Source organism: Condylostylus longicornis, unplaced genomic scaffold (assembly GCF_029603195.1).
Source record: "Condylostylus longicornis isolate FDR11 unplaced genomic scaffold, ASM2960319v2 ptg000015l, whole genome shotgun sequence".
Lineage (NCBI taxonomy): Eukaryota > Metazoa > Arthropoda > Insecta > Diptera > Dolichopodidae > Condylostylus > Condylostylus longicornis.
The window spans coordinates 365,698-389,272 of NW_026577984.1; positions in this window are offsets into that span (position 1 = coordinate 365,698).

Consider the following 23,575-nt stretch of genomic DNA (forward strand, 5'->3'; position numbering starts at 1 on the left):
AATCAATATACACAATTATTTTAAAGAAAAAATTTATTGTAAAAATTTTAGGATTGACTGGGCGTGAATAATAATTACCGAAAGATTTCATACATATACACAGCTAAATATTTGTAGTCCTTTTTATATAGAATAATTGAAGAAATTTTTAAACTGTTGCAAAACTGCAGTTATGCTCGTTTATTTTGCCTTTAATTAGAAACAATTAAGGAAAATTCTTTGAATTTTGTTAGGGAATTGTTTCGGAATATTCAATATTCGTGAATTTTAATATACAGACAAGAAATAAGATTGTAAAATTTATATAGTGACTGTGGATAAGAATAAATTTGATATTAGAAAGCCTTAGGTATTCGAATAAAATATGCTTTAATTTAGCCATAACAATGGTTTTGAAGTAATAGTTTCAAGAGCTGCTAAAATTTGATGAATCGATAGACTTGGAATTGGAGATGCATTTGAAAAAACTGGAGAACAAACAAAATTCCGAAAAAATTCTTCATAATTGGTTTTATTGCGTATTGTCATTGATTTTGGTCAAATTAAAATTACATACATATTATTGTTAAATTAGAAAACTATCAATTAAGTATATTAAAACAAAATACTAACCTCCTTATATAGGGTCACATAGTACCCTATTATGGTCCCATATTACTTTTAATCTTTGTGGTTTATTTAAGTATAAATAATATGCTTGTACTCTCCTTACAATTTAAAAATTAAAAATTGTGACTATTACCGATGACTTTAATATAATTTGATGCACATTCTACATGTGTATAGAAAAAAAAAATTTTATTATAATAATATTAAAAAAAGAGATAAATTAAATGAAAATAAAAAAAAAATTAATATTTACATAAATGACAATAGAAGAATCTTGTGAACTTTCTTTATGATTGCGTTGCATGAGAACATTAGTACGTACATTATACATTAAACAAACTATCTGCATACTTGCTAGCTCATTATTATTGCACCGTTGAATACGTTGTTATTTTTCTATATGAGCATATTATATATATTCAATATATCATTTTAGGATGCTTACTCCTTATTCATTATATATCTATACATATATTATGCAAAAATGAACAAAAAAAAAAGCAATTTAATAACAACAATCCATTGATATGAGGAAACGCACAGTAAAAAAATTATAATAAAATAGCACAATTTATATAACAATAGAAAGAAAGAAGAGCAACAAAACAGCAATAAACAACAATCTTCATCATAAAAGCACTTCCTGATGGCAAAATTATACACATACTCAGATGTTTGTACATATATACATATATGAATGCAAATTAAGTTTTATTCGCGTATTTTATGAATGTGATATTGAGAGAGAGAAATGAATTCATCATATAACGGTATAAACATCCATAACAATGATATATGTAAATTTAAGTATGTGAATTACAGTAATAAGGAAAGCTCTTTACAAAACAAACAAACAAATAAGCCAAAAGAAAAGTATGTACAAAAAAACAAAAAAAAAGAAAACATATTATAAAACAAAACGGAACAAAAAATACTAGAGATAGTTTATTTACTACCGTTATGATCTTATATTAAACAACTATACTTTATTAAAAATATGTATGCATTTCAAGTACAGTTATTCATAATACAATATTAACATTTTATCATAAATTATGAAGCTAATAAGCATATGCACATTATAAGAGCACAAGCACTATATGAAAGGAACTATAACACTGTATGCATCTCTATGACTCTGTGAGAATATTATAATTTTCATATATGCATCCTATTAATAGTCCTATATAATGATTAATAGTATATGTAAGTACTTACATAGCTATATTATACAACTAGCATAAATATACATAAGTATGATAAAATTCTACACAGAGTAAATTATTGTTGTATAGATGAGGAGTTCAGAAAGGAGATGTAAAAATGCTATAAAAAAGGTAAAATAAAAATATTAAAAATTATATAAAAGCAATAATAAAAGCAAAGTAAAAAAAAAAAGTTTTTGAACCTGAAAAAGTCTTGATTTTCTATAGAAATATTTTTCATATAGAAATTTATACTAAAAATTTTAAATGGCTTAAAAGATTAAAAACTAAAAGTATAGAAGTTTTCCATTAGCTTTTGGATACAAATGTTTTATTCATTCAGGCCTTCATTCTGTGTCTTGCCGTTTTGAGATAGAAACTGGTTTTTCGTACATGCATTTGATTTTTCCTAAATAGCCTGCAAAATTTAATTGCATCGTTTTGAATATTTCAAAGAATTAATTGGTAAATTGATCAATACTATTGGAAAATTGATATAAATGTCTGAGATTCTAAATGCAAATTGACTAAAAGAGGTGACTGAAAAAATGAAATATAAAAATTTAATAATGTAGATTTACAATAACTATTCAAACACGTTTCTTTTTTCATCTTAAGGTTTAATTAAAACATAAAATATAAAAGCTACTCTCCCGACTATATAAAATTTGGGTAAAATTTTAAATTGAATTTTCACAAAATATCAATTTTAAATGGATGACTAACAATCGAAAACACTATTTCAGTTCATTTCATAAAAAAAAGTACAAATTTGAAAACCTTTACATAAAAACTAACTTCATATTTTATTCTTAAATTTTGATTTATAAGCTATTATTTTCTGTTTTTCAAAAATAATTATCTTAAAAAGGACATAAAAAATTATAAAGAAAAAAAAAAGAAATAATTCACATTTTTCATTCATACAAAAATTACGTGATTTTAAATTTTTACAAGCAATTTGAGCACCGACTAGAATTTTAATTGAAAATTTTTAATAGTTTTATTATAAATGTATATTTGGTAATAGTAATTAATTGTTTCTTTGGGAATAATAATAAAAACAATTGTCCAGAAAAATTAAAGAAACCTTTGTATTATTGAAATTTTGTAGAGTTCTAAAATTTTTTTCAAATAAATTTTTTTTGTATAAGCTCTAATAACTATATAAAATTTTTCTATCAAAACAAACGATTCTATCTGATCAAAACTAACAAATTGCAGTATAACAGCCACCTCAAACCGCGAAATCTCCATCGGGGTCACAAATCCCCTTCCGAAGCATCTCATCCGTAGGTGAGCCACCGCCTCCAATTTACACAATAAATGCTCCGCCGTTTCGTCCTCTTCCAAGCAAAGACGGCAGAACTCGTCCTACGTTTTGTCCCCGCTTTTCAGATGAAAAATCGACAAGCAGTGCCCAGTTCACTTATCAGCAGTTTTAAGTTTGAGCGACCATGTGAGGCCAGCTTCTCCCACTCGTTTTGGTTCCATCTGGCTCCCAGACCCAGTTGTGAGTCCTCCTCACATAATAAGGCCTGATTGGACTTTTTCTCAGAGTTATCATCCTTTACTCTGTCATTTTTATTGGCAATCACCAATGGGGATGATCGCATGACCCCCGATTTCCTTCTAAATGGGCTCATTAACACCGATCTACTATGCAATAAATTGTCTCCCCCAGAATCCATGAGAACAGCCTCCAAAGAGTGTGGATTTTCCAGCGTTACTGGATTATCACCTGTGGTATACAATCCTTGTGTTTTGTTCATTGCATGTGCTCTGTTTTATTTCAAAGTTCTTTCTCCTTGCCTTTGAGAATAATTCCCTCGTGCAAGGCAGAACATATAATTTCTGCCGTCACTCAGGGATCAGTTGCAAACTAGAGAGCCGCTCATTGTCACGTCTGGATTTCTATTGGATTTTAGTGAACTCTTACAAGAAGCATACCTTACTGCGGATATTTCGTGGCACAATCCCACGGGAAATTTTCTATATAGATCTTGAATTTTGAATTCATAATATGCGTAAAATAAATTTGTCATAATAAAATTTTTTTGTTTTCCAAAAAGGTGTGATTGAATTTCCTTTATAAAAATTTCAATAACGAATTTAGTTAAGTAAATACAATTATATCGATAATGCCCCTATTATAAAAGATATAGTTGCTTTGAAAATTTCTTAAATATGAGAGAAATTTTTTTATTCAAAAACAATTTCTAAATAAAATCTTTCGAAGTATGTGTATTAAATAAACTTTCACAAAGTGGCCTTACATATTCTTGTATGTACATATTTTACCTATAAAATTATTGCAATATTAATGTGCTATACCACTATACATTTCATTTACACTTCGCACAAAATATTACTTAATGTGTCCTTTGTAAAATTTTTATCATCATTTTCCTTTTATTATATTGAAACTGGTTGGAAAATTTTTATAAAAAATTTTCAATTCAATTCATCTGTTTAACGAATTTGTTCTTTTTATATTTGTATTGTATTTGCTAATTTTGCCTTTTTGTTATACTGTTTGCTCATTAATAAAAATATAATTTTGCTTACATTAACTGTTTTAAAGGTGAGTAAATTATTACTTCCTGATTTGCGAATACCAAAATTTGGTTAACCATAGCACATTTTGTTCTTGTTTTTCTCTCTGGTTAATTTTTTCATGTGGAATCATTTTACGAAATCATTATAAACACAACAATTCAAGGATAAGATTTTAAAAAATAAAATTTCGTTAATTAAAGGATTCTGTTAGGAATCATGTACCTACATTTTATTTTATTATGTTTATTTTGAACAAGCAATTTATTATTATAGTTAATAAAATATTCTGGTTTTATTTTGTTAATTATGCATGACTTAATTTTGTATTTTTACAAATGATTTGTCAAAACAAATAATATAATTATGAAAAGAAGATGATTCGTTTTAAGTTTCGAAGAAATACCAATAATAAATATTAAAGCTGAAATTTTAATACGAACTACAGAGCGAAAAATCAATGATATTCAGAGTGCACATAAAACAATTTACTTCCTTGAATTTCACATCCAACTACTGGTATTTTTGAGGTTACTATGACAAGAAAATAATTGTAGAGTTACTAAACTTTCGAGTTATGAAAAAAAAAATTAGCTTCGTAATTTTTAATTTTGAACCTGGTGAAGTTGTAATATCAGTTCGCGAAAGCTTGTTAAAAATTAAGTGTAATTTGCCAAGAAATGATATGCCAAGTTTACTGCTTATTTTACTATGTACGCATTAGTTCTGTTGTTTTAAATTAATTATAATTTAAAAAATATTATGAAATTTTTTCCTTTTGTTCGATCTCTAGAAATACTAATAAATAAGTGTTTAATTAAATATTACAATATTCGTTATTGTGAAAATTTAGGTAATTCTCAGCTATGGCGTCGTCTTGCAGAAATCAAGCTTGTTCTTCACATTATTATAAATATTCAACTAGCCGTAATCTCCAAATTATTTCACATTTCAAAATTCAATTATTTTTTATTAATTCAAATAATTTTTCTTTTCACCTTTTACAAAACCATTTTTTTTATAACACAAAAATTTTACTTGTTATTTTATCACATTTTATTCACACAACATAATTTTAGTTTACAATATTATTTACTATACATACTCGTACATCACATATAATATTATCTACATAATTACATACTATGTACAAGGACCCAATAACAAATTTGGTATAATTTTTAAGAAAAATATTTATGGGTGTTAAAAGATACACCAAGATTATTTGAAAAAGAAATTATCGACAATATAAAGGAAATTTTCTTGGAACATAACTTGGTTCAGAAGGTTAACAGGAATAATTCTTTTTTTTTCTTTGTGAGGTGCACAATGTATGAACACAAAAGAATTTTCTAAGAAACAGGAAAATTTTCTATAAAAATTAAAAAGAATTTTTTCTTCGTATATGGTACAATTTTGCAAGAACAAAATTTTTTAATTTGAATATTTTTTTATTAAAACATGAAATCACTTGTATAATTTTTTAAAAAAATCGTAATAATTTAATTAAATTATTTGTTTATGATTTAATAGAGCAAACCAATGATTTTCTTTTTAAATATTTTTACTCGTAATCATAAATTTTGTTGCCTAAATTCCAATTAATTTATTAAAAAGCCATTACGAATTACATTAAATAAAACAAGAAATCAAATGTAATAGAAATTTTTTCTTAAATTTTTGAATTTATAAAAATTTATTTTATTTTCTCTTTTATTGTTATTTTTATAATTTTATCATTATTACATTTTGAAACCAAGTTTTTTAAGAGAGTCTGAAATTTAAAAATAAATTTTTTTTTTGATATTTTTTACCGACTTATTCTTTTCCAAATTCATCAAAACTATTAAGAATAAATTCATGCCTAAAAAAAGAGAAATCAGTTCCACTCGAATGATTTATTCAAAAGAATTATTGTAGGCATCCGTCAGAGAAAACTCAAAAAATTTTTTTTTGAATCCTTAACTTTCTGTTTCATTCTTTTCTTTTCCTTATTTTTCATCATTATTACAATTTTTTTTATAAAGTTATTATTTTTATCAGTAATTTGTAATTTAATAAAGCATTGAATATCGTAAATATTTAAAATGTTAAAAGATTTTCTTAAAAAATAAATAAAAAATGAAAAAGTAATCGCAGAAAATTTTTTTTTTATTTTGTTTTCTTCAATAAATTTTTCCTTTTTTTTTTGAAGAATAATCGAATTAGCTAGATGGGTAAATTTTTATATTTTGTGTATTTTTTAAGGAAATTTTGCGGTATATTTTGCGATTTTTAAGTAAATAGTAATAAAAGATTTTTAACAGAAACTTGGAGCTATTCTTTTTCTTATATTTTTATTACTTAACATGGAACATGATATGAAAAATTACAAATGACCATTGAAAGGGAATTTAATTTTTTAATTTTATTTTAAAGGGCAACGTAAAATATCGGAAAGAAAACACTTAATCACCGGGAAAATGTTATTAAACCTTGAAACATGAATTGATGGGAACCAGGTTTTAGGAATAATGCAGTCAAATTTACGGAACGTGTAATATACGTTTGGTTTTGTAAATATTATTCAGTTATAGCTGCGAAAAATCTAATTATACAAGCTGGTAAAAATAATAAATGTTTTGTAAATAGGTTCTAAATTGTCCCAGTATTTTATTAAAGACTTGTATTTTATTAAAGACTAAAGAACTGCTGCAATTTTTATGATATTTATTTGTCGAATTAAAGTCATCGAATTATTCAGTAACTTTAATTTTTTTTCCAAGGCTTTTTGTTTACCAAACAGACCTAAATCGGCCCTAAATACTACTATGTCATTATATTAATTTTCTATTACGTCACGTTTGTTCATCCTATTTTATTTTTAGTTTAGACTCTACTTATATATTAGTTTATAATCTTCTAATAACAACTTGTTTTAATTTCGTGAAATATATTTTTACTAACCATGGTAAACCATACTACAACCTCAATATATATACAAATATTATTTAAATTTATTTTATATTTTCAATTCCAATATGACTTCAAAATTTTCAAATGATACTTCAGTATAGCATACTTCATATTTTTAAAAAATATAGTAAGGAAAATCATATTGTTTCTATATGGAAATTTCATTCTTATACGGAAATATTAAAGCGTTAGAGAAAGAAGTTTTAGAAAAAAAAATTGGTTTTTTTTTTCGTTTTTTATTACATTATTTATGAAAAAGGGAAATATTAAAATAAAAATATAATATAGTAATTGAAAAACATTAAATAAATTATTTTAGGAAAAAAAAATATCAATAGATGGAAAAAATTGTTAGTAAAGAAGCCGAATAAAATTTAAATTTAATTGATTGGAAATTTTACTTACCACAAATCAAGTAAACAAATACATGCATTGATTTAATCTTAGAAGTATGTTTAAATTGATGACTGATGAGTAATAAGAGGCACGAAATGTTGTAATAAGAACTCGATAAATTCAATAATATAAATTTTATTCCTCCTACACGGTTAGGACAAAACTATATGAATGTATAAAGTCAATAAATTTCTCCAAAATATAGTCTATGTACTTAATTCTATTAATAACTCAAATTATAATAGTCTATAACAATTCTATTAATAAACTGTTGTCAGACCTCAGAAATATATTCGTCTTAGTTACAGAGTATTTTAAAAATATAACTTATTTCATGAATCATAGAAATAGACCAAATACATTAGACAAAATCTTATTATTATGGTTGTGAATAATAGCAAACGAATTTCCAAAATTCAACGATAACAATTTTCGATATTTGACCAAAATATTGTAAGGAAGAAACTAAACTACAAAGATTTATACATTATTTTTCATGCATATTCTTTAAAAAATTCTTTTTATAAATACGGATGTCAAATTTCCCATAAGCCATAATCCATTAACACATTATAATTATCAATCAATCTAATTTAATTTTTTATCAAAGTAATCAGATTTCAGGACCCTTAAAAAAATCAGATTTTTTATGTTCTTATATTTGAGCAATAAAATATTCATATATAGAGAAAAAAAACACACAACGCAGTGGAAAAATATGACATGTGTTAATAGCATATTTTCATTTAAAGTAAATGCAGCCACTAATTGAATATTCGAATACCATATACAAAAAAATAGTATAACAAATATAATACGGTTCATAAGACTTACAAAACTAGTTCAATACTACGTGCTAATCGTAACAAAATTTAGAAAAATAAAAAATAATGCTACTTCCACTAATTACGCTATAAAGGAAATTAATTTTAATTTCTATATGTAAAAGTCTAAATTTTTATTTACATTTTATTTTACCATATTGCAACAATTCCGTTTTATCGCCCTAATTTTCATCTTAAAATTGTTTTTTTTTTCTATTTTTCTATTTTCTATTTTTTTTTTATTTTTATGTAACAAGTATATTCACTTTTTGAAAAGTTGCTCTTAAATAAACAAAATTAAAGTCTCGAAACTTTTGCAGAAATGCTTGTATCCCTTGTATAGTAGTATGTAGATACTTTTTTTTTTAAATTTACCATATTTTTTATTTGGCCTTAATCAAATTAAGAACATTGAAATATTCGATAGTATGTGTATGTGTATATGTAAATATTTGTTATAATATATAGAATTTTTATTTAATTTGCATGTATATATGAATATTTTTTTGATTTACGCAATTTAAAATATAAAAGAAGGTCGACAATATGTACACATACTTTAATAAAAAAGGATGGGATAATTCGTGTATAATAAACGGAAACTACCATTCTCTTATATTATGGAGTTCTTTTTACGTATCTTTCCCGCCATTTCAAAAAAAGGCTTAGTTGAGCTACAAATTTGAAAAGGTGAAAATATTATTGGCGTTAAATGAAATCTAAAAATTCAACAATAACAATAAAGTTGCGATTTAAAAATTTTTCTTTACTTTCCGGCAACAATATTTTAATATACCTATATAATATCGCCAAATGATTGATTCATGACTCTGAATTATTGCCAGTATGTAGGAATTTTTAATGCCAAATCAAATCCATTTTAACTATTTCGTTTCACTAAAAATATTATTACCCACAGAGAGTATAAAAATTATCCGAAAACAAAATATTCTCAAATTTTCACCCTCTTTCTTTAAACTCTCATTCATAAACGAGAAAGTATAAAAAATATAGACGCATTAATCCAGTTTTCAATATTAGCCCACTTGTTAATTGCATATAGCTATTTCACTTTAATACTAAATTTATTTTACATATATTATTACATTAACAAATATGATAAAAAATTTTTTATCCATAAGGATAGCCAGTCAGACTGTTGTGGTGTCATAACAATAACACCCTTAATTTACAGTGCTTTTTTTTTGAAAAAAATAAAATAAAACACTAAGGTTCTCAAGTGTAAACACGATTTAATTTTTATGCAATCAAAAAAGGACATCTTTTCGAAATTTATTCCTTTTTATTTTTTTTCTTTTTTTTTCTCATTTGGCACAATTCCATTTTTATCTAAACCAGAAAAGATTAAACACACATCTGTTACTTTTCCATTATTACAAATTTTTTTACTATTCAAAATTTTTACGCAAAAAATATTATTTGTTGTTATTTGACGTTATGCAATAAGAAGATCTGCACCCTAATTTCAAATGAATCTGAATAACAGAAAAAAAAAAAAACAAAAAAAAAAGAGAAGTCGCCGTTTTATATGACTTTCCCTAATTGGAATTAACTTTTTTATAATATGAAGGAAAAATTATTAAAGATTTTTTTTTTTTGGCTTTGTTTTGTTTAAAGTATACGCACACGCATATATAAAATGTCTGTATGTATAAAAATAACAGTTACATATGTAGAATTAAGTATAATCCTCTAAAATTTTTATACAATAAAGCAATCAAACCGAATCAGAACTCTTAATTTGTATATATCCTTTTTTATTTTTTGTTACCATCATTAAGTGTTTGCAAAAAAAAAAGGAAAGGAAAGAATCACCCCTCTTCAAATTACCCTTCAAAAAATATTGATGCGTTGTGCCGTATAGTGTCATATTGATTTGCAAAAAGGTTTGTATGCAATTGCTATGAAATCATATCGGGTATTCTTTATTGCTATGTGAACTAAAACAAAATTTTGTTTTTAGTTCCCACTTAACAAAAAATTTGATGTAGGATTTTAGTCATACATCAAATGATTTAGACGAATTCATATAATAAGCATTTCAAACCGTAGCATATTAGTTTTTTTCATCATCAAATTATCGAAAATAAACTTCAAATTATAATAGGAGGATTGTTTCCTTCTTGATTGATCTGAGGAAAACAGAAATAACCAACTTTATCAATAAGATCTAGGTATGTGTACGCCACTCTTCTAACCCATATCCTTTCTAATAAATGGAACAACTGCATAACATCGTTTATTCCATCTTTTATTCAAACTAAATTACACTTACCCTTATAAAATTTTAAAGAATAGAAAAGATTTTATTGTTAACAAAATTTCTAATAAATCATTCAAAATATGACAATAAAAGGACGCGCTCAAAATGTGGTACAAAAACAATAATAAAAAAAAAAAATTGGAACTAAATTTTTTCTAATGCATATATTGAGGAAATTAAAAACATTTTGTTTAAGTGGCTCCCAGATATTTTTTTTAAGAAATGAACATTTTCGTTTTGTAAAAATATTATTTTTTTATAATGCAGAGTTACGTTGCAGGAAAGTGTATGATAGATAGCTCATTTGGATTGGCCTTGAATAAAAATTCTTTCTACATTTTCTAAACCATCCTAAGTTAAAGACAATACAAGTAATTTTTCGATAAGTTGACCACAACGTGACTTATTTCAAGTGAGAACAAAATCAAAACACTGCGAATAAAGTTGCCGGGCTAAGAAAATTTTCATGTTTCAAATCACTATAGGTTTTCAAGTTTTTTCATGCAAGTGAAGTTCGGAGCCCAATTTATTATAATATATTGATTTCAGAGCAGAGGACGGAACCTAAGAGGGAGGATGCAGAAGAATTGCAAAAACTTGTCGCAAATTCAGATATTGATAATACTTTGAAGCATTAATGTTAAATTTGTACTTGAAGGCTCGTTGCTATTGTTGCTTGGCGAAATTAAATGCGAATTGAAGCAGATGTCGGCCACCGCTTACAAATTTTTTATAATATTTTTTTTTTCAAATCAATTTTTTTTTTCTTTTTAATTTTCCTATTGAAAACGAAAAAACTGTCACTTTTCATAAAGTGTCAATATTAGTTAAGAATATTTGTTTAGTGCAATATTTAAAGTGTTTTTGTTTAAAATTCTACAAAAAAAAATTGGGGGCAGTTTGCATCTTGTGACTTTTGTGTTCTTACAATATTTTTTTTTCGATTACATTTTGTAAGAGTAAAACGGGCAAATAAGTATACGCAGTAGTCATGGTAAGTAAACACTTTGCAACATTTTTAAATTCACATTAAATTTTTTTAAATATATATATACATATATATGTAAGTATGTATGAATGCATATTTTTGGTTTTTGCCCTTTGGCAATATTTACACCTTGCAAATACACAGAAAAAAAAATATAACCGTAAAACTTTAAAATAAAATAAAAAATTCTAAAATATTTTGCTGAAGGGTTCGTTGGTTTTAGTGTGTTACACAAAAGGGTGTGTTTTTTTACCCAAAAAAAAAAATTTCATTTATTTTTATTTCTGTTTTTTGACATTTTTGCTGTTTTTCTTTTTAATAATATTTTTATTGCGCTTATCACAGTTGTTGCATTTTCTGGTCGAAAATTGGCAAATTAAGTTAAGTGCTATTTCGAATAAAAAAATGAGAAAAAATTATTTTAATGTTTGTAATCAGACAAAAATTTTGTTTTTATTATGCAAAATTTCCGTTTCTCATTTTCTATATTTTTTTTTTCGTTTTTCTATACAACGAACTTTTATTATCCTGTTGTCATATTATCAAATTATTACAATCGAATAATTATTTTAAATTATATTGTGTATTTTTAGTATACTTTGCAAAATTCATGAAATTTTCAATTATTTTAATTTAATTTTTTTTTTTTAAATTAAAATTTAAGTGCTAAAATGCTTTTATAATATTAAAATTGCTACCCGGTAAGTAAAGGGCAAATACAAATTATGTACCAAAAATATTAATATCGGTTTAATTTTAGCTTTGAAAGAAGGCTGTAATTATTTTAGCCATCATGTGACATTGTTTTAAATTTTTTGTTTTTAGAAAACTTTGTATAAAATTCAAAAGGGAACTTAGTATTAGGAACTTAGTATATTTTGAATCAAGCGTGCGGTAGAGAGTAAAAGTGCTAAATTAGAACACTTCCAGTTTCTTCTCTTTCACATCCGGTGGGGGTAGTCGCAGAATACATTGTGTATATGTTTCTCTTTCCCAACGTTCTAGAAACCATGAGAAACATCTGATGATGCAACACCCAGTGTCTTGGCTATCTTACGCAAGAAATGGTGGTTTCTCTCTGCTCAAATCAATATCCATGCTACTGTCATCACTCTATTGCTTCTCAACCGTCCCGAATGTCTGGATGTCATCTCAAAGATCCTCTCTCGTTGTTTCTTAAATAATAATATAGCCAGCTAATATCATTTATCATTGTATGCTATCACTAGAATGGGCAGGAATCCAGTAGACGACCACAGAGAATCTGCGCGACAACATGCACCTACATATGTATATGAAAGTTATCCGAATAAATATAAAAGCCTTGTCTTCAATTACAAGTTAGCCTATACTTTGGAATTACAATTAGTACTGTAGTTATTTTTAATTAAATGCTAACCTTAATAACAAAAGTAAAGGGCTAAAAATTGGAATTTTGAAATTTTTCCGAATAGCAGCTTATATGTATTTTCTAAATATTGTTGATGACATTGTTTTTTGTTACGAAATTATTCAATTTCGGAAGTCATTATAGAATCATTTATCAAAACAAAAAAAAAATAAAATAAAAACAAACAGGACTGATTTGAATTAAATTAAAAAAATTATTTCCTTTTTATATTTGATTCAAAAGTTAATAACACGAAATATACAGGTAATTAATTAAAAACAAAATTCTCAACCCACATAAAACCATATTCCACATTAAGGCATAAAGTTCTATATTAACCAGTGCAATTTCATATCCCCTTTATCATTTCATTTCTTACACAATTTAAAAAAAATGCATATATGGTGGGAGGAAAGTACAATACAATATTATTTAAGTATCTGTACAAAATTGTATTTTGTAAATATTTTTGTACAGTATAACAATAATTTATGTATAAATTTCGCAACCAAAATTGCAATTCATCTATATTACATGAAAAGAAAAATCATTCAATTCATTTCTCATTATGCGAAAGCAACAAATCAATAATATTTACAGGAAAGTATAGATGCACATATTCTTATTAAATTTAATATAAAATAAAATAAATAATTGCAGCAAAAATTTTAAAATCATCTATTTATATATTATAAATTTTATTATTCCTCTTTGATCCTTTATGACCTCAGATTTCCTTTTTGGGAAAGTACTATACTTGCATATACATAATAATGCGCAGAGAAAGGAAACAAAAATAAAAATTAATTTATCCGATTGACCCACATTACACAATAATTGCATATACACACATGTATTTAAGTTTTTCATATTAATTTTATTTATACGTTTAGAGAACTAGCTACATAAATATTTCCCCCGGCTGCTGTCATTTGTAATGATTTGAAAATTTTTTGTTAAAATACAATTTAACTTGAAATAGTTAGTTTAATGATTAACAGCTACTGCGTTTGTCTGACTATTTTTAGTTAAAAGTGTTTTTGTAATCAAAATTAAAGCTTATTTTACTGATAGCTAAACTGAAATTGATCAAATTAATAAAAAAAATATTTAAGTAGAGCTCTTCTTAAACTACATAAGACCATTTTGGGCAACGATAATTTTTTAAAAATCTTGATTTTTACTGTTAAATCATATTTTGGTGATATAATGACAATGCCTTCACAAACTTGCCCAAATCGAGCTAAATTGTCGCATCTTTTCGAGCATAAAACATGTGAAAACACTAAAGAATCCTAACAGAATAGAAGTAATGTAATATTATATAAAAAGCCATACTTGTGTTTATCTTGCTATCCTGTTGCAAAAATTGTAATTGCAGTCCGTACATTTATTCTTAATAGACAATTCTCAAAACTGTACGAAAATATTTTTATTGTTATTTTCTCTCCCTTCGAATGTTTTGTTACAATTTTGTTTTCTTTGTTTTGTTTTTTGTTTTTGTATTATAAATTTAGAATTGTAATAGGGATTGGAAATCAGTTATGAATGCATTGATTTGCGGCCAATCACCCCTTCTAAAATAAAAAAAAAAAACGAAATGAAGAAAATAAAAAAGTAACAACTAAAATGGGAAAAAATTATTAAGATGCACGTGTTGATATCCTTAAATGTAGTATATAGATACCTACATACATACAATCAATACTATATGTGTGTACAATGTTTATTATAGAAGTAACCAAGTAAAAATATTATTTTCCATGAACATACACACAAAAATATTGTATTTCTTGTGCACGTTTGCGCAATTTATACATTTGTATATACATTTTATGTCTATCATATTTTCCTGTTATACACATTACATATTATAGCACTTACATTATTATATTCAGTGTTTTCATAAATTTATTTGATGCATTCATAGCGGTTGCATATTATCTTCTTGCAAGTATATTTGTATGTGCTTATACATAACAATCACAGCAAAGCGTGAAAATAATACATAATAGATTCACAGATATCGTGCAAGAAAGAAATTATTGTAAATCCAAATTTTTAATATTTTAAAGGTTTTAATTGGGTCTTAACAATTTTAATATACTCGACTATATTTTAATGAAAATAAGAAAGGCGAAAAAATCAGAGCGCAGGATGTTTTCCTAAAATCTTAAGTATCATGCCACCGATTTTTAAATGTGCTCCCGATCTTGAGATATAGAAGTTTCAAGATCCTTCTGCATCAATGTATCTCATACTATTATAATATTTAAATTAATGCTCTTTATAGGTCTCTCAAGCTTTGGGTCTCGACGGCCGAATTTTCAAAAAATGCGTCATACGAAAATTTTTAAAATTTATCGTTATCCAATTTCATTAACCCTGGTGTGGAACACTGCGTAATATTTACTGCGTTATTTTTCCAAATAAATTTTCTAATTTGATGCACAAAAACTGAAGGCCACAAGCTAAATACATCTAACACAAAAATCAAAAATAGCAATAATTCTTATGATTGGTAAGGAAAAGGTGTTTTTAAGGAAAGTATGAACTTACAATAGTTTTATTCTAATGTCACTAAATATGAATGTAAAAATTTCTACATATAAAGAAGGTCATACGTATATATCTACAATTTATTTAACAAAACAAAATGTAATTTGGTAACAGAAAAACAATAAAAATCTTTTTTTTTTTGCCAAATTGAATGACTAAAATTTCTCGTGAATCTTTGATCTGAATCTAAATTGATATTATCCTTGTGCGAGAGCATCACTTATTCCTTTAAAGTTAAAGTTTAGTTATGAATCTTGTTATAATAACGATATTATTGAAATTATATAAGTGAAATGAAATTAAATTAAACAAAAATCATACGTTTATAGGGTTGTGTATATAAAATTATTCATTTATATGCTATATATATAATCTGTAGGTACGCGTATTCATAAATGTAACACATACACAAACTGTATTATGTTAAAAAAAAATATGTAGACATATGAATATATTCTATATATTAGAAAAATTATGATAGTATCGTGTAAGGAAAAATACTGTGCAATAAAAGTCATACGTTTTAGCTGTAAATCTTTCGATTTCTCTTAATAGTGAAAGTGCATCATGCATGTATGTAATTGAAAAATGTGAGGGCGTGAAGATATTGATATCCATTTAGATATGCACAATAAAATTTATTTAATAAAAATCTTAAATTATTTCGATTTTTAAAGGGGAAATTCGATGTATAATTGATAAAAAACACAAATTACAAATACATATTTTGTTTTTCAATTTGATAAAATATGTCAAATTCCACATTTGATTTCTTGTCAAAAATACATTAGAAATATTTGAAATATTGAAATGTTACGCAAAATTTTTAATTAAAATTAAAACTTAAGTTTTGTTGTTTTGTATCAAATAAATACCATAGAAACTTTTTTATCGCATTGGGTTGATTATGATTTCCACATCCAAAACAAATTCTCTATTTTAAAATGTAGAAAATTCATTTCCATTGTGGAGACAGCAAAAAATTAATAAAGTCTGAATGTAAAAGTCCTTCGCTGCAATTGAGCCTTTATTTATTTATTTTGGATCATCTGAATACTTTTAATTAAAACCTTCAGATCAATTTTAATCCAGCTGTAAAGAACTTTTAATCGATGTCCAGTACAAAAAAGAAGTGATCAGCTTAACGACTGACATAGGTATTAGTTTTTTTTTATGCAAATATAAATAAATGTATATACATATATTTGTGTACAAAATCAAATTTATACTCGTATATGTACATATAATATTTTTAATCAATCAAAAATTATTTTCTACTTCACTACTAAATTTATTTCATTTTAAAATTGCATTGCTGCGAACACTAGAATTCTGCAAAATAAACTGTAATCAAATCAACACAAAAATAAAATGTCCCAAAACAATATGAAATTATTCTTATCAAAAAGTAAATATTTTACAGAAATTGAGTAAAATATCCCTTTAACATGCATTGCAATTTGATTTTGAAAAAATTGAAAAAAGGGAAATGATGTGAAATATTCTTCATCAACTATTTTATCAGTTTTATTATCACTCTGAAAAAAAATATTTAAAAAAAAAAAAAGAAAATATGAGAAAAATTCCCATAATAAAAAAAATCCCAAAATTTACTCCTCTTCTTAGGTATACTAGAATTGAAACATAAATAAAATATAAAAAAGTGAAACTAAAATCACCAATGGGAAATTTTTTATTTGAAAAAAAAAAGAAAACCATAACAAATGTTTATAATCCTTTGGAATTTTTCGTTTTTAAATAAAAGCCAAAACGAACAAGAATAAAAAACGAAAAATAAGAAAATGGAACAATTTGTGAGCAACTGCTCACAATATAAATTCTTTTTTTTTTTGATTTTCCTAAAACCGTAAAGGATTTTTTTCATCAGCAGGTCAAGAAAAATAATTTCAGTTTAATGTACTGTATGTATGTATGTTCATATGAATATTATTTATATCCGAGTATAAATGATTTCAACATTTTTATTATTATTTTTTTTTTATCCTTTTTTCATTCTTGTCAATTTATTATTATTTTTTTAATATTCTGTTTTTGTTTTTTTTGTTATACGAAATCATTTTGAAACAATTGGAATATGAAACAAATTTTTTGTTTTTGTTATTTATGAAAATAATAAAAATAAAAATCAAATAAAATTATTTTCATATCGTATAGATTTTAGTTCCGTGTTAAATGCGAGCGTAAAAACACGTCAGGTTGATAATGTATTTTTGATAAATTTGATTTTTATTAAGAAAATAAAAAGAAAAAATTAAAGGAAAAACACCGTTACAATGATAATTATTAATCTTTTTGATTGGTTTTTTCTTTTTTCATCAACACCTTTGTTATCTTAATGGAATTGAAAAGTAAATTGTTATTAAATCAATTTTAAATTATAAGTTTGTGTGTTTGTGTGTATCGGTATTATAATAAAAGAATTAATGAAATTTTCATATTTAATGTGAAAAATGAAATTTTTAGTGAATTGAAAAAAGAAAATTGAATAAAAATGAAATGAGTTGAACAAGAATGAAAAAATACAAATGAAAAAATGTGAACGTAGAAATCAGAAAAAAAAAAAAAATAATTCATTATCGGAAACAAGTATTTGACTAACGGTTTAAAATACTCTAGTGTAAACTAAAATACACTATTGTGAATTATTATTTTTGATTCTTTTGCTTTTCTATAATGAAAATATGTAGGTACTTGAATAGTTAAATTTTACTAATTCTTTAAAAAAGAAAAATTTATATTAAAATAAAATTGTGTATTATAATATTTTTTTATGTACTTATATACGTATATGTATGTATATAGATATTGATAAAAGCATTAGTATAAGATAATAATTCCTTATTAAAGGTCATAATTATTATTTATGAATTATTTTCGTAAATATTCGGATACACAGAATAATTAGGTACCGAAAAATAATATTATACTAGCATATATATATATATATATATATATATATATATGTATAATTATAGTATATATATTATGATAGCTGTATATATATTTAAATGAATTATCAATATACCTATAAATATTTAAATTTTCAGTTGAATTTATTTTTAATATAAATAATTTAATAAAATTGCAAATATTATGAAATTTTAGCAAAAAAAATATAGGAACAAAATTAATGATTATTGAAAATGTACTAATAAACGCAACTAGATTTCTTTTTTCCAGTTCTCATTTTAATTTAAGGTTTTCGTCCTTTTTAAAAATTTATAATATTATTTCTTTTCTTTAATATTTCTTTTTAATACTTATTTAATTAAAACTAAAACCGAGAAATTGCTCATAATTCCAATTTATTGAATTATATTTTTCAATTTGAATCTCATTATAAGGGGATACAAGCAACAATACAAATAATTTTTTAGTATATTCTAGCTATTTAAGTAATAATATATCATTTTTATTTTTAAACTAAATTTCAAACCGAATTTACAAAAATTTTTTTAAATATTATACTTTTATATAACTACTCGTATGTAGCTAATTAGATTTTGAAATATTCTCATTTTATGGCATCCGTGTGATTAATTACAAATATTTTTATAAATTGTACAATTAATCATATTAATTATTATTTAATATTTTATAATTTTATTGCTTTAAACTAATTTCCATTTATTACTTACCTGTAAATATAATTTTGAAAATTGAATTTAATTGATATTTTTTTTTATAATATTTGTTAGGTATAGATATAACAAACACATATTTTATAGATATAACAGAGAAATATTTGTAAATGTTTTAAATTCCTACTGTTTGTTTTTTTATATTTAAATAAATTTTTTTTTAATTTTTCAAAGCATTCATAATTGAAACAATTGAAAATATTAATTAATGACATTATTTTTTTTTTGTTATTTTTTCTACATATATTATATTTATATATACGTACATAATATAAATATATATATATGAAGAGAAATAATAATTCAATTTAATTAGAACCTTAAAAATTTATAATAAATTTCATATTTTTTATATAGCATATTGTGTTTATTATATTAAAAGAAATTTGTATATATATATATATATATATATATATATATATATGAATATATATACATACCTACATGTATATATTTAATATTTAAATAAAAAAACTATGTCTTTAAAAAATTCAAAAAATTTATTTTAAAGAAAATTACGAATATTATAAAATCAATATAAAAATATTATTAAATTTATAAATTGAAATTTAATAAATTCTTAATTTATATAATTATTATAATATTATGTATGTATATGTACATAAAATATAAATATTTTATAAATTGATCTGAAAAATTTTTTAATTGTTTATTATCAATAAACCAACTTATACACGTTATAATATGTTTTTAAAACGCTTATATTTTATATAAGTACATACATAATATTATACATATATAATGAAAATATAATATATACGAAATATTGTAAATATTTTTTTCAATAAATATTCAATATCTATATATATTATATATATACATACATACATGTACATACTATAAATTATAACAGTAATTATAAATACTTATTTATTATTTTTAATATTATTATATGACTACTGTTATATACACAGTTATATATTTAATTTCATATATATACTGTACTTATATATTTTGTGCTCTTAATGAAATAATAAATCATTTTTATTTGATCATAGTGATAAAATATTATATAAAAAATTATTAAAAAAATTTATTTTTTATTTTATTTATACTTACATCTATAGGTATAAAACTCATTATAAAAATATATGAGTTTAAAATTTTTCTATATATAACTATTATACAAATAAATATATAAGTGTTATATTACTTATAATAATATGTATATTAATATTTCTAGAGAAAAAAAAATTAAGTTTTTATAATTTATAATGATATTATTAACAAAGAAAAAATATTAAAAAATATATTGAAAATTAAAAAAAAAAATAATCGTGAAATATAATAATCAAAAATTTAAATAAAGTGAAACAAAAAACAAGTGTGAAAAGGTATATTATGTAAATGTTTATAAAATGTGCATAAAAATATGTGAATATATATATGAATAAATATAAGCCATTAAATACATAAATAAATATATAAAAAAATAATAAAAATTATGCAAGAAAAAAATGCATTCTGATGAATCTCGAATTAAACAATTAATATAATAATATTGATGTTCATTTTTTTTAATAATAAAAGAAAAAGAGAGAAAAAAAATTGATACTTATTAAGTATATAAATTATTATTAAAATAATTTATTCAATAATATTAAAACATCCATTTTATATACTACAATGATAATTATTCGAATATAAATTCATATATATAATTAAAATTAAATATCTAAGTATATATAATAATAGTATATATAGTTCTAGTAAATAAAATATTAAAATAAGTACATAAAAATATAATTTTAATTACATAAATTTTATGATAAGTGAGTAATTATTACTATTATTACAACACATCTAAAGATACAGGTATATAATTACAATATCATTATTATTTTTTTTTTATATATAATATTTATATTAATTTAATTGATTGTCATTTTAATTCATTCAATTAACATTGAAAAATTGTTAACTTGTCAATTTAGAAGATGTGAAATTTAATTAGTATTGTATTTCGCAAAAAAAAAAAAGTAGAATACGGAAGAAAATAAAAACTGAACCAATAAATAAATAAAATTTTTGAGCTGGAAAATGAGGGAAATAATATTATGAATGAAATGAGATTTAATCTATAATTTATATTAATTATTAATGAAATTCTATGAAAAATTCTAATAAACATATTTTTGTAAATATAACTATAATATTATGTATGAGTTCATATTTATAATTGTATGTATGTTCAAAATGCTCGTGGTGCTTTCGAATAAATATTTTTCTCTTTAAATTTCTTGAACAGGTGCGATTTTATGAAAGATTGCCCAAGATTAATAGAATTCGAAATATTCTTGTGGTTACAGCATTAATATTGCTTTGAATGTATATAGCTGTTGTAGGTACTCAATAAAATTGAATTACAGATTTAGTTACATAGTCTAATTCTGAGTAGATTTTCATTAGGAAGAAAATATGAAAAGAAATTTTGTTTTTTGATTTTTTTTTTCTGTGAAAGAGGTAAGATTTTTTTTTCTAATTACCTACTGCCTGAGTTTTTTCTTCATTGAAAAAGGAACGCTTCTTGCGTTTTAAATATCAAATTTTTACAGTCAACATTTTTATCAGTCAACATTTTGATATATGTATGTGTGTCTGTGTTATAAAATACACAATAATTTTCTATTACAACTGAGCAACTACAAAATTTAAATAACCTTAACGTATTTGTTTCATTTGTTACAAATATCCAACGTAGGAATTCAATCAATTGATATGACATTTTGGAATCATTTAAGTAGGCATTGTGTGGGTAATTTGTTCAATAAATTTCAAGAAAAATGTGCAAAAAATATCGATAAAATAATAAAGTACTTATTATAATTTAAAATCTGCTTAACAACATTGACAATTTTTGAAAAATTTACAAGGTTATTTGTAGGTGCTACTCACATTTTAAAGAAATATTTTTATTTAACCTTTAAATAACGTGATACCTTTAGGAATAAAGGTGATTTTGGAATTTTTGTTTTTTTTTTTTTAAAGGCCTTGAAGTTTTTTTTTATCATTAACCTATTCAGTTCATAAAAAAAAATTGAAATTTAATAGAAATGTGGGTGAAAAATATTTGATACTTACCCACGAAAATTAAAATCATTCTTTTGCAGTTTGATTTCATTTTTTATGTTTGATTTTCAACTTTTGAAATAGACTGTTTATATTTATATATCAATGTTCGTATATAAATGTTAAGATGATATTAATTAGCTTGAATATCGAACAAATTAAGGTTAATTATAAATTGAGTGACAATACTATTGAATTTTATTTATCATATTTATAATGATGAATATATTTATAGAATGTCAGAATTAATTTGGAAAATTCGCATAAACTAACTCTTTTATAGCTTTATATAGTATTCACATAATAGTATTTCTCTTTGTTCATTTTTTTAATCCAAATTATTGTAATGTCTATGACCTGACCAATCCTGACCAATGATGCAGTGATTATTGCACTGGTCCTTTAACAGAAGGGTCTCGGGTTCAAAGCACAGTTAGGTCACTATAAAAATTTTATTCAATATTATATAGCTTTATACATATTACATTATGTATATTATATATATATTAACTAATTGCCATAATTTCAATAATATAGAATATTAAGTATACCAACTCGTCACCTACCTAGTAAACTCAATGACATAAGAAACTGGTTTTTAATGGTTAGCGACAATATCGGGCACCAGCCCTATGATCCCCTCAGGAGTGAAGCAGGAATAAAAAAAAAATGTAATGTCTATAATGTATTGAAACACGACTTCGATTAATTATAGACACTATACCGAAATTACTCAAACTTTTGTTGACTGTAAACCTAATGAGTGTTCGAAATAATCTTTTATCATTGAAAATTTTCGAATATTAAAATAATTTTTGAAATAATTCTTAACTTTTTCTAGTACATACATATATACCTTTTATTTTAATTCAGGTTGTTGTATTAAGATTCAAATTATTTCACTGATTTGTACTCTAATTCTTTGATAAAAATTTTTTTCACTATACACACAATGATACATACATATTATATATAAAATATACGATTTACATAATCCATTGTTATTGTTCTTTGCTTAAGTTTTAATACGTGTGCAAAATAATTCACAATAGTAGTC